This window comes from Canis aureus, chromosome 2 (assembly GCF_053574225.1).
Source record: "Canis aureus isolate CA01 chromosome 2, VMU_Caureus_v.1.0, whole genome shotgun sequence".
NCBI lineage: Eukaryota > Metazoa > Chordata > Mammalia > Carnivora > Canidae > Canis > Canis aureus.
The window spans coordinates 42,525,008-42,540,735 of NC_135612.1; the positions used below are offsets into that span (position 1 = coordinate 42,525,008).

At 44.0% G+C, this 15,728-nt stretch overlaps 1 long non-coding RNA gene across 1 annotated transcript in view; it reads right to left on the reverse strand.

Moving 5' to 3' along the window:
• Positions 1-15,728, reverse strand: part of LOC144296867 (uncharacterized) — an 86,774-nt gene that overhangs the window by 1,606 nt on the left and 69,440 nt on the right. The window contains exon 2 of the long non-coding RNA XR_013363807.1: positions 4,103-4,214. This is a non-coding gene — a long non-coding RNA (uncharacterized LOC144296867). The remainder of the gene's footprint in view (positions 1-4,102; positions 4,215-15,728) is intronic.

Consider the following 15,728-nt stretch of genomic DNA (forward strand, 5'->3'; position numbering starts at 1 on the left):
GGTTGATCTGTTTTCTAGCAGCTTTGTTGAGATTTAATTTATATGCCAGAAAATTCGCCCATTTCAAGTGTACAGCTGGATGAGTTTTAGTGCATTTATACAATTGTGCAACTATTATTCAGTTTTGGAAGACTCCCAGCGTACCAGCAAGTTCCCCCTGTGTCCAGCTATATAGTTCTCTCCCACCCCTAGCTCCAAGGAATCCACTGATTTGCTTTTGGTCAGCTCCACTTTTTCAAGGGTAAGTTCAATAAAACGATGAGTGGAGTGATTTCAAGGGGTGGTGTGGGGGTGGGGGTCACGATTCCCCAGGTAAGTATACACAAATCATCTAGGGGGCTTTGTTTCAGACAGCACACTAGTCCCACACCCCCTCAAGGACTGTGCTCCCTTTGCACATCCAACCCTCCCCCGCCATGAGCCACTATGTTCCAAATACCAGATGAGATGGTACTCAAAAGCACACTTTATGTTATATAACATATCACTTTTCAAGACCATCCCTGGTTTCTCACTGAGAGAGTCTCAACAGTATTGACATACTCACCCCAATTGCCACTCCTTGGATGAAGTTTTTCAAGTGCAGATGAGCAAATTACAAACCCCTATAAATAAAACAGGTGCCCCAGCCTCCCTTGATACAATAAACATATTTTTTTTTTGGCTTTGAATAATTCCAAATGTAAAGGCAGACAGATGATGCTTTTTAGAGGCAATGCAACCCCATCGAATGGTCCAAGGACACATCAATTTGAACATCTTGGTTTCTTCAGGATGGCTGTTCGATCAGGAAAACCTTTTCCTAGTACTTGATTTGAAGCTTATTATAGATATCTAAAGTCTCAGAGACTCCATTTCCATTATATCTATCTTGAGTCACGTCAAGATTTCTTAATTAGTTGAGAACACCATCAAAGCTAGGAATCCTAAGACTGCTGTTTTAAAAATGAGAATTATGTAGGCACTTTTTGCTCTCTTAATTGTCTCAAAGCATTAAGGATTCAAAGTGGGTTTTGGATGGGACTGTGGCTCCAACACATTTCCATCTCTCAAAAAGGCTTTTCCACTGTTCAGACCTCCCCCAATCTTTCTGTCACTTGCATAGATAGAAACCACAAGCTTTAAAAACCCATCATATCAAATAGTCTTCAAATTCAACTTTCCTTCTAGCAAAGAACACTGGTATTGCAGCTCATTGAAATCAATACACAACCTCTCTGGCGGGGGGTGGGGGGGTGGGAGGATGGTCAAAAGGGATTACTGTGTATTCCTTCATCCCACAAATATTTTTTGAGCACCACTATGTGCCAGGCCCTGCTGGCACAGGGTGTTCAGCAATGAACAAGACAATATAGGTCTTTTCTTTCTAGGGCTAACATTCTGGTAAGGCAAGAAAAGGACCAGCAACAGGATAATTTCAAAGTAGTAAGAGAGGTAAATAAAACAGGGTGATGTGCTGGTGAGTGACTTGGGAAGAGTCTTCTTAGAATGGTCATCAGGGAGGATTTTTGGAGGAGGATTTTCTGCTGAGCCTCAGATGAAGAGACAAGAGCAGCTGCGATCAAGAGGAGGACAGTCTGGGGATCCCTGGGTGGCTCAGCAGTTTAGAGCCCGCCTTCGGCCCAGGGTGTGATCCTGGAGTCCCCAGGATCGAGTCTCACATCGGGCTCCCTGCAAGGAGCCTGCTTCTCCCTCTGCCTGTGTCTCTGCCTCTCTCTCTGTCTGTCTCTCATGAATAAATAAATAAAATATTAAAAAAAAAAAAAGAGGAGGACAGTCCTGGGGAGAGCACCGAAGAGCAGATACAGATTGGCACACTCAAGGCACCACTAGGAGGCCAGGGGTCTGCATGGTCCAGGAGAAGAGCGGTATGTGATGCAGTGGTTGCAGGGCAGGATCCAGATGAATGCCGCAGTAGCCTATGGCAAAGCATTTGGACTCTATTGTAAGAGCCATGGAAAGTCACCGGAAGGCTTTGAAGCTGTCAAGTAGCATGACGCCCTTTGCTCTGTAGGGAAATCCCTTTGGCTGCTGAGCAGTGTCTGGACTGGGCCAGGGCAAAGGAGGAGACAGACAGGTTGGGAAGGTATTGCCTGATACAGTGGGAGATGACCACGGCTCTGAACTGGATGGGGATGAGGTCAGGTGGCAGCAAGGGCAGGGGGCGGGACATGTTTTGGAGTTAAAGCCCTGGGATACGATGATGGATGGGGTGGGGGGTAAGGAAAAGAGGGGAAGCAAACATGATGCCAAAGTTCTTGACTTGAACAACTGAAAGGACGGGGGCGGGGCGCTGTTTACTGGGGTGGGAAGGAGGGCAGGAGGGGCAGGTGTGGAGAATGTGGGGAATCAAGAGTTCTGTTTTGAACATGTGTAGTAGAGGAGGTGGACATGTAAGAAAAGGTCATGATATGGGTGATCAGCGACATAATAGAGGTTATTGTGGATGGGCCATGCCTGATTGAGGATCTGACCAGCTCTGTCCGGGGGGTGGGGAGGGTGGTTAGTGATGTTTAGGAGAGCTACGGTCTCGGGAAATTACAGAAGCTGCCGAGTTTACCAATAAGGTGGTTTTCCTTGGCACTGGAGATGGTAGCTGTGGGAGTCAGTAGTCTAGACCCAGGAAGGAGAACTAAGAAAGTATGTGACCATCAAGAGGGGCCATGGAACCACAGTGACTGGCATCTCTTTTGAAACTGGGCTAAATTGAGACAGTAACATGGACTGGATAACATAGATGTTTTAAAATGTTATATGAACAAACATGATATACTATATTGGCCCAAAATAAGAATTTTGTAAAAGAAAATGTAGTATTTTTAGTAGTATTTCTGGAGGAAATACTCCATTTATAGGGGAGCATACAGAAGTGAAGGAGCTTATCCAGAGTCACTCATGGGGGAAGTGCCAGCAGGGATTTCATCCCAGGAGACCTGGCTCCAGAACCCAGCCTGGCCCCAGCTCCCAAATGTGCCATCATGGACTGATTAGCAAGTGAGGATGAGGACATTGCATAACGGTGTGTTCAGCATGATCATGACTCCATTTATATTTACAGCAGACAAAAAAGTACTTAACCACAAACATTTGTGTTGTGGATCGAATTTTTCAAGGAGGACTGGATTTTTAAAAAGTGAGAATGCATTAACTTACAATTAAAATGTTATAGATAGGGGGGATCCCTGGGTGGCGCAGCGGTTTAGCGCCTGCCTTTGGCCCAGGGCGCGATCCTGGAGACCCGGGATCGAATCCCACGTCGGGCTCCCGGTGCATGGAGCCTGCTTCTCCCTCTGCCTGTGTCTCTGCCTCTCTCTCTCTTTCTGTGTGACTATCATAAATAAATTAAAAAGAAAATGTTATAGATAGGGGACACCTGGGTGGCTCAGCAGTTGAGTGTCTGCCTTTGGCCCAGGGCGTGATCCCGGGATCCAGGATTGAGTCCCACGTCGGGTTCCCTGCATGGAACCTGCTTCTGCCTATGTCTCTGCCTCTCTCTCTCTCTCTCTCTCTCTGTGTCTCTCATGAATAAATAAATAAAATCTTTTAAAAAATAAAAATAATAAAATGTTAAAGATAGGTAGTCCAGGGAAGATCATGCCAGCATTCATAGGCTACTTTGCCTACCATCCATTCCACCTTTGTGGAATTTTTAGGATGCTGGCTTGTATTCCCTCCTGTGGCTACCCAAGCTGACTTTGCCATCGCCCCAGGACAAATGTGCTTGGAAAAGACAGTTTCACTTTCAGAAACTCATCTTTTGAAAATTTAGTTTCTGAACCTTCTTTCTTATACTTCACACCAATCCTTGCTGCCCTCAATTTGGAGCATGAAGTCCAGAGAGAGGTCATCGAATTCTTTCATTATTGGCCCAGAAGGAACATTCTGTAATGTCTTGCCCTGAGGGATTACAATATAGGCCAGAGATGTTTTAGGGGTAGAAACCCTAGATAACCAGAAAATCCTGGATGGCTAAGGACGTACAAAAGAGTACAGATAGCTCAAATAGGGCAACTTCAGGCAGCAATAAAGAGGGTAGGAGCAATTGAAGTTTGAACATTTCTTTTCTACATCACTTGCCTGACACCATCTTGGTGATAAATACCTTAACTACAGATGTAGCAAATAGATTTTGCCACCAGTGCCAAATCCATTCAATTGCTGTTTCCTGCCAGGAGCACAAAGCTGAGAGAAGATTCTGAGGCAAAGTCAGAGCTCTGTAGAAAAAAAAAAAAAGGAATTGGTGATTGATTAGTGATATCTGCCATGGGCAAGGTATAGATAACTAAGGTACAGATGCCAGGTAGCTCTCATCCCTGGTTGACTTCAATCCTACCTTTGGCTTTTTTCCTCAAACGAAATGAGTAATTCAGATTCTCCCAGCTGATACTTATCTCATTCCTTCCTCTACACGCATAGCACTTGGTTCATACTTCTAGAACTATGCTTGCCACAGCCTGCCTCGTGCCTGGATCAGTCACATGTGTGTCTAGCTCTCCTCTAACTCACTGTTCCTGAGGGCAGTGGTCATGTCCTTGCTTCCATTTCCAGTGCATGGTCCTGGCATTCTGCACATAGCATACAGGGAATGTCTGTGAAATTGATACCCGTGGGACTGAATTTTGGTGCGGCCCCTGAGAGAGACCTAAACAACCTGAGGAATCATTGCAAAGCAGGGGAGAAGCTGCCAAGAGGAAGGGGACCAAGTCAAAAAAACAGTATGTAAGAAATACTGGTTCTATTTACTGTCTTTTGTATGTGTTTTCTATAGCTGTAGTAACAAGTCACTACGAACCTGGTGGCTTAAAATAACAGATTCATTATCTGACAATTTTATAGTTTAGAAATGCAACCTGGGTCTCCCTGGGCAAAGATCAAGGTGTTGGAAGAGCTATGTTTCTTCTGGAGACACTAGGGCTGGATTCCTATCTTCACCCTCTCTGGCTTCTAGAGGCCACCTGGATTCCTTGGCTCATGGCCCTCTTCCTTCTTTAGAGACATAAGATCTTCAGATCTCCTTATGATTCTCTTCTTTTGACTGCCTCTTCCACTTTTAAGGGCACCTGTGATTACATTGAGCCCACCACCGGCAGATTCCAGGATAGTCTCGCTATTTCCTGGTCAGCTGATCAGCTATCTTATTTCCACCTGCGTCCTTCATTCTCTTTTGTCAAGATAGCATATCCACCGGTTCTGAGGATTGCGATGGGGACATCTTTGTAGGGGCCCCAATTCTGCATATTACATCTTTAAATAAACTTACAGACAATTCTGAACCCCCAGCTGGTGGAATCGAGGGGACCCCTCAACTGACTCAGAATTGGAACTCCCTCCTGTCACCTCACAAAAACTGGAGAGGCCCACAGGGCCCCAGGGACATGGCAGGAGGGCATACTCCTGCCCCTCATGCTAACATGGTGGCCTGGCTCAAGAGACCAGTTCCCTACAGGGTATCTTTCAGTTCGGTAGCATTGTCCAGTCTAGTAACCTTAGGAGAGGAGACCCAGTTGCCCCAAGACCCCCAAGAATCTTTCCTTGTCTTCACAATCTCCTATGTGCCCCCCCTCTTGCTTTGGGACCTCCAGCAAATTCCATCCAGGAGTGTTTCAAGACAGGATCCCCTCCCCCCAGACAGACACACACGCTTTGCACTTTTAATGGAGCAAAAATCCCTGAGGTAAGACTTCCAAAAGCCCTGACTGCTTGCTTGGAAATGGGGTGGAGGGGAGAGAAAAACACAGAGAAGGAAACATACATTAATGCCTCAGAAATGTCTCAGGCCACACCTTTTGCCCAGTTTTGCCTGGGGCCCGTCTCTGCACCATAAATGCCTCATTACAACCCCGCCCGGGGCACTCTTCCCATTTGGACGGTGCTGATCTGCTCCTCTCTCAGCCCTGGGCAGGAGGCAGCCCCCCTGTCGCTGGCTGCAAGGATCATCAATGCCCAGGCCAGGCCGGGCACGTCAGAGCCTCCCCGGGGAGCTGGAGGGTGTTTACACGGCTGGCAAGGAGGCTGGCCCCAGCGTGAGAAGAGGCCTGTTTGGAGTAGAACGCCTGGAAGGATTTATGGAGGGCCGGCTGCTGAAATAGAGCAGTCATTAAGGAGAGGTGGGCAGCCGTTGGAAGCGGGAATATTCAGTAATGGCATGAGCACAAACATCGGTTAGGGAGGGCCTTCCTAGAATGTGCTGGTTTCTATTTGCTTTGTGGGGGAGGAGAGTCTGCTGCCTTTTTTGGAAAATGGGGATAAAAAGATGTGAATTTAGTGCTTGTGAGCGGCAGAGGAAAGCCCTGGAAGCAGAAGTCCTTAACTGGGCCCCAGAGGCCCAGGTGAGCCTGGCTGTGACCCCGTGCCCTGCTGTGGGGCCCAGGCCTGGAAGGGGAGTATGGAGGGGGGAGCCTGCAGGGTGGACAGACCCCAGAGAACCTCCAGCACCAATCCATGCCATCATGCCACCCCAGAGCCAGGGAGTAAGACCTCTGATTTTTCCATCTAGTTTGTACTTCATCTGCAGAAGACCAGCAGAAGTTTTTATTCTTTACCTTTTAGGATTTATTTTAAAATTCTGAACACTCTTGAAAGGTCTTTACCTTAGAGTCTAAGGCTCAGACAGATTTTCATATGAGCTCCTTGAGCATAGGTGCAAACTATCTCTGAATTTTCTAGTAACTTTTTTTTTTGCACTGACTTGACTTTCCCCGAGGCAGGGGTAGCTGCACCAGACATAATTTCCCTCATAACTTTTTGAAATTGGGAGATCTAAGTGTTGCGGTCATGTTGTTTGTGTCTGCCCAACAGCCGTTTCTTTGGGGAAGAGCCCTCCCTCATCAATATGGTTCTGCTGCCCTATCATGGTCCTCTCATTTCCCTTCCATGAGATGGGCGTAGACACACAGATTGGTCAGGAGTAGACACATGACCCAGTCTTGGCCAAACATAGGATCACTTCCTCTGGACACAGTGATTGGGAGGACTACAGGACTCAAACAGGGGCAAAGAGAGGTCCTTCGGGGAATGGCTACTCATTAAATTGAAAAAAGATTGGGTTTCTAATGGAATGGCTAAGCCAGGCCATCTGGGCCATCTTACCTGGCCTTAGCAGGGATCCCATCTGGAGTAGGAGACAAGGAGCCACGGCACAGGAAAGGAGAATGGGGACAGGGAGGCAGAAGGATCCAAAGTCAGCATTTGTGCCCTGGATGTAGCCATCTTTTTAGTTGAGTGAAATTCCCTTTCGATGTTTAACCTATTTTGAGTTGGGTCTCTGTTGCAACCCAAAGTTCCCAACACATTTAACAAATATGTTTTGTAAAACAGAAAGATATTTGGATCTCCAAATGAGTATGTAGAATATTGTTTTCCTCTTTTGGTTTCTTCACTCGTTATGGTTGGGTCCACCATTTGCCATGCGTGGACTCAACCCATGCCATCCTAACTCAGGTACTATTCACCCCTCCTCCTGTGTCCTGTAGCATGGAGAGATGCTCTTGCTGTTCCACCCACATCCCTGGGTCCTTGCCCCAGCTCTTGGCCAGCATATGCAGCTGAAGAGCCGCTGGGGGGAGCCACCCCGATGCCCATGGTGAAGTGCCCAGTATGTAAATACACGTCCATTCCGTGCCAACACGCAGTGCCCTGCTCTCCCAAAGCTGGCAGAGAAGGGTGTAAAAGAAAGGAAGCTAGTCACCAGGAGGCAGTGTCATGTAGTGGTTGAGGAAGAGCATGGTTTGGGCGGCCAGAGAAATGATGATCCCATCTCAGATTTAGCAGCTTGGTCAATCTTGTGCAAGACTGGCTCCATTCCCTGTTTCCTATGCCTTGACAACCTTACCTGTTCAATGGGACTGATAAGACTATGTACCCTGCAGGGTTGGGCTGTGGGTTCAATGAGTTGTTATTGTTACTGAACCCCAGAGCCCAGAAGCAGGATACATAGCACAGAATCACACCAAATGAGGACAGTCCAGTTCAGCTGTTTCCCATCTGTGTGACTTTGGCAGATCACTGAATGCCTCTCAGCGCAGTTCTCCCGTCTTCGGTGAGCACGGGGAATGTGCTCCTTACAGGAGTGCATGAGCACAGGGTGAACCTGTGCTTGTAAAATGGACATAATTGTAAAAGGTGCAGGGTAAGTACTCAGGACCCGTCCGTTACCAGCTCTCCGTATGGCTCCTACCCGACAGATTAACATTGAGCCACCCCAGCTCCTTGGCCAGGAGCAAGCCCCGGGCATGGCAGGGGGAGCTCTGCCTGAGATGCAGTGTCAGGAGATCTGCCTCTGGCACAGTCCCCAACCCTCGCATGCGCCGCCATGCACACGTCCACTGGGGTACCTGTACTGGGGGCCTCTGCCTTTTCAGGAACAAGAAGCGATTGCTGGGACAGCTGGTTCTGACATTTCCTACTTGCTATTTCCTAATTGCCTATTTTAATTCAAATAAAACATCCTGATGTCTTGCTCAGAGGGTTTCCTTCGTGTACTGTATCACATAACACCCTTTACTTAGGTTAGGGAATACATTTCCTTAAAACTTTCCTGTTCACTCAAAAGGTATTTCTGTTAAAGGGTTCAATTAACTTACAGTGTAGAAGTAAATCAATATAATTAATTTTTATGTAACTGGCTTAAAAGCAATCAAATTTTACCTGTAACCGACTGTCTTTTGGTCTGGTATTTATTTGATACTTGATACATTGCATGGTTTTAAATGTGCTATCATTATGGTAAGATGATTTGGCACAGTATATATTATTCTGTCCCTGTCCCCAGAGAAATGCTGATCCCCTGGAAACAAGTGATTAAATTTATATTCTTAAAAGAGAACCAACAGACTTTTTAGTAGCCATGAAGCTAAAAAAAGCAAATAAACATTGAAATATTTAGACACGCCGTGTTAACCACTTTTTTTTTCAAGGATGAAAAGTACGATGAATTGGTAGAAGTAGTGGTATTTCTAAACAATGTTAGCTGAGAGGGTAGGAAATCACAATCTAAACAGAGACTTGCAAAAAGAGGAAGTGAGAAATCAGTGGAGAAGGAAGGTGTCCTACCTGCAGGGCTCTGGGCTGGCAGTGGCTCACCTTGGCACAGAGGAACCCTTTGCAGACCTGCCCTCAGACTTGATGGGCAGGCAGACCCAGAAGTGAATGAAAGTTCCATTCAAATAGCCCTTTTCATCCTGGAATCAAAAAGGACTACTCAGAGCCCAGGTCAATGAGCCGTGGTGTAACCGCAGACAGGCAGCCACCTCTGAGACGAAACACAAACGCGGGTTCTTGCCAGAATATTCCACGAAGGGGATGGGCAGTCATCGCACATATTTCCAAGTAGCCATGTGCTGATTTCTAATGTTTCTATACCTATGCCAGATGTTTTGACCTCTTTGTGATTGATTTTACCCCAATCTGCCTTGTGTTTCCCACTGTTTTGTATCTCTGTGTTTTCTCACCCACCCTGGTTGGGAGGCAGGATGGGGCACTGCAACCCACTCATGTTTTACCACCCAAAAGATTAGGCTCTGAAACTCAGCTGAGTGCCTTAGACGCCAAGAAGAATTTAACACATCCTATCTATGTGTTTGAAAATTTTACTTTTAACGTCCTTCCTGGGCCTCAGTCTCCTTATCTATAACGTGATACTAACACCTGATACGTGATACTAACACATTTGTTGTGAGGATTAAATGAAATAACCCAGAGAAGGTACCCAGCACACAGGTTGGCATCTTTTAGGTTCTTAATACATATCCACTATTATTATTTGTATTTTTATCATCATGGCTGGAATAAATATATAGCCTTCTAAGGTTTTAAAGGTCCCACTTTCAATAACATGGTCACTCCATGACAAGCTTCTTGTATGATGTTAAAAAAGGAGCCTCATTAACAAATTATTCCCAGACTTCCTGGGAAGACAGTGGAGTTAGTAAGATCCTAAGCTCCCCTCATCCCGCAGATACAACTGGATAACACCCACGTCAGTATAAATAACTCAGAAAATGACCCAAAAACTGGAAGGACAAACACTCCCCAGCTGAATGTAGAGAAGAGGCCACACTGAAGAGGGTAGGAAGTGTGGAGGCCTGGTTGGGAGTTAAACGGACACACGGGACTGTCTATGGGATGGAGAGATGCCTTGGGTGCAAAGAGGGGAGAGAAACAGACCCTCACACCAGGAAACCCATAACATATGGCTCTGAAAACCAGAGGGGCCAAATTTCAACAGTTCTTACAATCAGCAGGGCTTAATACCTGGAACTTTAAAAATTAATGTGTTTAGCTCTGGGAGAGCCAGGACAGCGAGAGAGAACTGAGCCCCCATCCTTAAAGAGACACCACAAGGAACAGCCACACAGAGATACAGCTCAGGAACAGGAGTTTGAAAAACACCCAGGACATATAGGAGAGAGATCTATTCACTAATCTCAGAACATATCCTGGAAGGGCAAGGAATCTTTGGCAGAATTCTCCAAGAACAAAGGAGCTGGCAGGTGCCATTTCCCTTCCCCACAGCCCAGCCTGGACACACAGACACCTGCAGGAACAAGCATGGCACCAGCATTCACTACCTAACTTGCTAACGGCATATCCCACCTCGTAATCCCTTACAGATGCAGCCCCTCCAGCCAGGCCTCTGCTACAGGTTCCCTCCCATAGTAGACCTGCACAAATATTGCTAACACCAGGCACCCTGCCCCCATGTTCTCCTGCAGACCTGCTTCCTCCTGTATGTCCTTGATTGGAGCCCATCCAAAGCAGTGCCACAAGCCTGGCAGTGTGCACACAGTCCTAACAGGGGCCAGGACCATTCCAAAGTGGCTTCTACCCTGTGGAGAGAAGAAGATAACCACACAGAACTGTCAGGCTTTGACCCCAGTGGTGGACTGGAGACAGACATCTGGTCTGACTGCGTGCCCTGCCCACCAGAAAAAGCTTCTTAGGAGACAAAACAGGGAAAGTGCCCTGCAGTTCAGTGCTACTGCATCTCTGGAAAATATCTGGTCTGACTCAACTCAAGCCCAAAATGGCCCCACGCTAGCCCGTGAAAGACACGGGGACCAAACTCTGCCTACAACAGGGAAAGAGAGCCATTGTAGATGACTGGACTGAAAGCAAAAGCAGCTCAGCCACAACAGCAGGGCAAACACAACACACATAGGAGACACTCCTGAAGTGCTAGGTTCCAGTGAACAGGGGACACTGCACTGCAGAGCACTATAAGACCTCTTCTCCATATGACCACCACTTTGACAGCAGGAAATATAGCCAACTTTCCTACATAGAAAAAAAGAGTAGAGAAAATAAGACAGAGGAATATATCCCAAATGAAAGAACAGAACAAAATCACCAAATGAAACAGAGATAAGTAATATGCCTGATAGAGAATATAAAGTAACAATCATAAAGATACACACTGGACTTGAGAAAAAAGTGGAGACCTCAGTGAGATCCTTAACAAAGAAGAAACATTAAAAAAAAAAAAACAGAGATGAAGAACTCAATAACTAAAATTAAAAATACACTAGAGGGAGGGCAGCCTGGGTGGCTCAGTGGTTTAGCGCTGCTTTCAGCCCAGGGTGTGATCCTGGAGACCCGGGATCGAGTCCCATGTCGGGCTCCCTGCATGGAGCCTGCTTCTCCCTCTTTCTGTGTCTGTGCTTCTCTCTCTGTGTGTGTCTCTCATGAATAAATAAAATTAAAAAAAAATACGCTAGAGGGAATGAATAGTAGACTAGAAGAAGCAGAAGAATGGATCAGGGACCCAAAGGACAGAGTAACGGAAAGCAATCAAACTGACCAGGAGAGGGAAAAAATTATAATTAAAAAATAAACATAGGGATCCCTGGATGGCGCAGCGGTTCGGCGCCTGCCTTTGGCCCAGGGCGTGATCCTGGAGACCCGGGATCGAATCCCACGTCGGGCTCCCAGTGCATGGAGCCTGCTTCTCCCTCTGCCTGTGTCTCTGCCCCTCTCTCTCTCTCTCTGTGACTATCATAAATAAATAATAATAAAAAAAATAAACATAGACTTAGGAAACTCAATGACTCCACCAATCATAATAACATTTGCATTATAGGGATTCCAGAAGGAAAAGAGAGTAAAAGGGGGGGCAGAAAATTTATTTGAAGAAATGATAGCTGAAAACTTCCCAAATCTGGGAAAGGAAACAGAAATCTAGATCCAGGAGGCACAGAGAGCCCCCAATAAAATCAACCCAAGGAGGTCCACACCAAGACATGTAATAATTAAAAGGGCAAAAACCAGTGATAAAGAGAGAATTTTAAAAGCAGCAAGAGAGGTGCCTGGCTGGCTCAATCAGTGGAGAATACAACTCTTGATCTTGGGGGTGTGAATTAGAGCTGCACATTGGGTGTAAACATGACTTGAAAATAAAAAATCTTGGGATGCCTGGGTGGCTCAGTGGTTGAACATCTGCCTTTGGCTCAGGTTGTGATCCTGGGGTCCTGGGATTGAGTTCTGAATCAATCCACAGGAACTCTGTCTCTCCCTCTGCCTATGTCTCTGCCTCTCTCTGTGCGTCTCCCACAAATGGATAAATAAAATCTTTTAAAAATAAAAATCAAAAATCAAAAAAACAAAAGCAGCAAGTGAAAAGAAAACAGTTTCATACAAGGGAAACCCCAGAAGGCTATCAGCTGATTTTTCAGCAGAAACTTTGCAGGCCTGAAGAGAGTAGCATGATACATTCAAAGAACTGAAAGGGGGGAGGGGGAGAACTGCAGCCAAGAATACTCTCCAGCAAGGTTATCACTCAGAATAGACAAAAAGAGAAATAGTTCCCCAAACAAAAGATAAGGGAATTCATGACTAAACCAGCCCTACAAGAAATATTAAAGGAGACTCTGGAAAGGAAAGACCAGAAGTAAGAGTAAGAAAAATAGGAAGCACAATAGCAATTAAAATATCAGTCAAGGGAGTCACAAAAGAAAAGGATGTAATTTATGACACTATATACCTGAAACATAAGCAAGAAAGGAGTAAAAAATAGGATTAAACTTAAGCAACTATCAACTTAATATAGACTGCTATATGCATAAGATGTTATATACAAACCTATTGGTAAACACAAATAAAAAAACAATAATAGATATGCAAAAATTAAGAGAAAGGAATCCAAGTATATCATGAAAGAAAGCCAACAAACCAGGAGAGAAGAAAGCAAGAGCAGAAAGGAACAGAGAATTACAAAAGCAATCATATAACAAGTAACAAGATGGCAACAAGTATATACCTATCAATAATCATTTTGAATGTGGGACACCCAGGTAGTAGTGCAGTCCGTTAATCAGCCGACTCTTGGTTTCGGTTCAGGTCATGATCTCAGAGTTGTGAGATCGAGTCCCGTATCGTGTTCTGTGCTGACCAGAGTCTGCTTAAGTTTCTCTCTCCCTCTCCTTCTGTCCCTCTCTGCCTTGCTCTCTCTCAAATAAATAAATCTTTAAAAATAAATAAAAGAATCACCCACCTTGACTGTAAATCAACTGAACACTCTAATCAAAAAACATACCGTGACAGAATGGATAAAATGGATAAAAATGCTGCCTACAAGAGACTCATTTCAGACCTAAAGACATATGCAGATTGAAAAAGAAGGAATGGGAAAAGCTTTATCATGCAAATGAAAGTGAAAAGAAAGCCAGGGTAGCAATACTTACATAGGACAAAAATAGACTTTAAAATCAAGAGTGTAACAAAGAGACAAAGAAGGACATATATAATCATAAAGGGAACAATCCAACCAGAAGATATAGCAATTGTAAATACTTATGCACCCAACATGGGAATACCCAAATAAATAAAACAGCTAATTACAAACATAAATGAAGTAATCCACAGTAATACAATAATAGTAAGGAACTTTAATACCCCACTTACATCAATAGATATATCATCCAAAAAAAAATCAACAAGGAAAAAATGGCTTTGAATGACCTCATTGGACCAGATGAATCTAATGGATATATTCAGAACATTCCATCTGAAAACAGTAGAATATGCATTCTTGTCAAGTGCACATGGAATATTCTCCAGAATAGATCACAGATTAGGCCACAAAACAAGTCTCAACAAATTAAAGAAGATCAAAGTCATGCCATGCATCTTTTCCAACCGCCACACTATGAAACTACAAATCAACCATAAAAAAAAAAATCTGAAAAAAACACAAATACATGGAGGTTAAATATGTATTTGTGCTATATGTATTTATAAATGCTACTAAACAATGAATGGGTCAACCAAGAGATCAAAGAGGAAATAAAAAATACATGGAGACAAATAAAAATGAAAATACAATGGTCCAAAATCTTTGAAGCTCTTCTAAGAGGGAAGTTTATAGTAATACAAGTCTACCTCAAGAAGCAAGAGGAATCTCAAATAAGCAAACTAACCTTACACCTAATGGAGCTAGAAAAAGAGCAAAAACAACAACAAAACAACCCATAATCAGCAAAAAGAAGGAATAATAAAAGTTAGAGGAGAAATAAACAAAATGGAAACAAAAACAAAAAACAGAACAGATTAGTGAAACCAGGAGCTGGTTTTTTGAGAAGCTCAACAAAATTGATAAACCAGACTCATCAAACAAAAAAGAAAGAGGCCTCAAATAAACAAAGTCAGAAATGAAAAAGGAGAAATAAGTGACACCACAGAAATACAAAGAATTATAAAATATATTATAAAAAATTATACGCCAAGAAATTGGACAACCTAGAAGTAATGGATAAATCCTAGAAACATATAAAAAGATACTAGGTTTTTTTTTAAAGATTTTATTTATTTATTCATGAGAGTACAGAGAGAGAGAGAGGCAGAGACACAGGCAGAGGGAGAAACAGGCTCCATGCAGGAAGCCCGACGTGGGACTCGATCCCAGGTCTCCATGATCACACCCTGGGCTGAAGGCCGTGCTAAACTGCTGAGCCACCTGGGCTACCCAACAAAGGCAATTTAGAGGGAACATACCTCAGTCATATATGAAAAAAACCCACAGATAACATTACGTTCAATGGTGAAAAGCCGAGAGCTCTCACCCTAAGGCAAAAACAAGACAAGGATGTCCACTATCACTGCTTTCATGCGAAATAGTACTGGAAGTCCCAGTCACAACAATTAGACAACAAAGAAAGATAAAAGATATCCATATTGCTAAGCAAGAAGCAAAATTTTCACTATTTGCAGATGAGATAATAGTATATATAGAAAACCCTAAAGACACCACACATACACACACACACACACACACACACACAAACCCTGCTGGAACAGATAAATGAATTTAGTAAGGTCACAGGATACAAAATCAATATACAGAATCTGTTTTATTTCTATATACTAATAATGAAGTAGCAGAAGGAGAAATTTAGAAAATAATCCCATGTACAATTGGACCAAAAAGAATAAAATACCTAGGAATTAAACTAAGGAGGTGAAAGACTTATACTCTGAAAACTATAAAACATTGATGAAAAAGAAACTGAAGATAATATTAACAAATGGAAAGATACTCCTGCTCATGGGTTGGAAGAACAATATTTTAAAATATTTTTAAAATGTCCCTACTGCCTAAAGCAATCTACAGATTTAATGCAATCCCTATCAAAATACCAACAGTATTTTTCACAGAACTAGAACAGACAGTCCTAAAATTTGAATGGAACCACAAATGACCCCAAATAGTCAAAGCAATCTTGAAAAAGAAGAACAAA